The sequence below is a fragment of the Marmota marmota genome, unplaced genomic scaffold (genome assembly GCF_001458135.2).
Source record: "Marmota marmota marmota unplaced genomic scaffold, marMar, whole genome shotgun sequence".
NCBI classification, from domain to species: Eukaryota; Metazoa; Chordata; class Mammalia; order Rodentia; family Sciuridae; genus Marmota; species Marmota marmota.
In genome coordinates this window covers 13,512,997-13,515,229 of record NW_025999925.1, presented here as the reverse complement: position 1 = coordinate 13,515,229, position 2,233 = coordinate 13,512,997, and positions in this window count along the sequence as shown.

Here is a 2,233-nt window from a genome sequence, read left to right as displayed (position 1 = left end):
TTTTTTTAATTTTTATTGTTGGTTGTTCAAAACTTTACAAAAATGTGATGGACATCATTATCCAAAGTACATGTATGAAGACACAAATTGGTGTGAACATGCTTTATATACAACCAGAGATATGAAAAATTGTGCTGCATATGTGTAATAAGAATTGTAATGCATTTCACTGTCATTTATTTTTTAAAAATCAATTAAAAATTTTTTAAAAGAAAAAAAAAATTCCCACAGTCATCAACCCATGGTCGGATATTTCCAGTTACAGGAAACTCATTCTGTCCTGTGGAACCCATTACATCTTTGAACAACTCAAATTTAAGAAGGTTTATGATTGTAATGTATTCCACTACTGTCATGTATGTAAGAAATAAGAAGAAGAAGGTTTAAATAGTGTCATTTATTAGATTTGCTGTAAAATTAAATATCTGAATTTTTCACATAAACTTCCTTCATCTATATCTTTTCTTTCACTTTTAAAAAAATATTTATTTTTTAGTTATAGGTGGACACAATATCTTTATTTGATTTTTATGTGGTGCTGAGGATCAAACTCAGTGCCTCACACGGGTACTCTACCTCTGAGCTACAACCCCAGCTCCTTTTCTTTCCCTTTTCAAAACCTACTTGTAACTGACAAATAAAAACTGTATAAATTTATAGTATACAACATGATGTTTTGAAATATATATGTATATGTATGTGTGTGAGTATATATACACACTATATACACTGTGTATAGACTAAATCAAGCTAATTCCATAGGTATCACCTCACATAAAAATTTTTTAAATGTGTGAGAACACTTAAAATGACTCTCATCAATTTTCAAGCATATGATAGATTGTTATAATTGTAGGCACTATTTTGTACAATATCTTGAATTTATTTCTACTAATTGAATATTTGTAGCCACTAAACATCTTCCCAATCCTACACACCTCTATCATCTACTCAGCCCTTGGTACCCTTTTCTGAGTTTAGCTTTTTAAAATTGCACATGTATAAGTACAATCTGTCTTTTTAGGTGCACTTTATTTCATATAACATAATGTCCTCCAGTTTCATTCATTTTGCAAGTGACATTTAAAAAACAACTTTTTGAGATAATTTTCAATCAATTTTCTCATTTAAAGCATAAAATTCTCGCTTATTTTAGCATATTCACATATCAGTAACTTTTAACTTTCCAAAGTATCCTTCAAACAGATTTTTTTGGGGGGAGGAGGTACTGGGGAGTGAATCCAGGGGCGCTTAACCACTGAGTCACATCCCTAGCCTTTTCCGTATTTTATTTAGAGACATGGTCTCACTGAGTTACTTAGGGCCTTGCTAAGTTGCTGAGTCTACCTTTGAACTCAGATCCTCCTTCCTCAGCCTCCAGAGCCATTGGGATTATAGTCATGTGCCACCATGCCTGGCTAGAAATTTTTTTTTTTTTTAAGAATTTTGACTTTTTAAAAAATTCCTTTATTTTATTTATTTATTTTTATGTGGTGCTGGGGATCAAACCCAGTGCCTCACACATGCTAGGCAAGTGTTCACCAACTGGGCTATAACCTCAGCCCCTCAAATAAATAGTCTTTTAATAATGGAATGTAGCATAGTAGCCTGGTCACTGGTGGTAAAAATGAATAAATATTATAGTAATCACTTATAGAGTGCTTACTGTATGCCAAGCAGGGTTAATGTATTTATAACTATCATCTTATTTGTATAATAACATTATATGGTAATGCCATCTTTATCTCATACATATGAAAACCCCATATGAGGCTAAAGTTAGATAAGTAACTTGATTAAGTTCATGAAACCAGGATGTTGCAGAACTGGGATTCATGCTCAGGTCTGTCCGACTCTGAAGTTCATAACTGAAAACAGCAGAATCCACAATCTCCTATGACCTTTGTTAATTGCCAGTAATAAATTCTAGAAGAATTACTAAGTACCAATTACCATGCATAAATCATTTCATGTTAGTACTGTCCTTTGGAAAGTTCAGTAAAATAGATATTGTGATCTCCAACAGCATTAAAGACATGTAACTTCGGAAAGCCAAGTTTACTTATCTAGTGAATAGTAGAGCTAACGTTTTCATCTGTCTTACTTCATTGGGTTGCAGTACTGTGGACTGAGTGGCTTATTTAAACAACAGGAATTTCTCATAGATCTGGAGGTTGGGAAGTCCAAGACCAAGATTCCAGCAGATTCAATGTCTGGTGAGTGCTCAAATCTA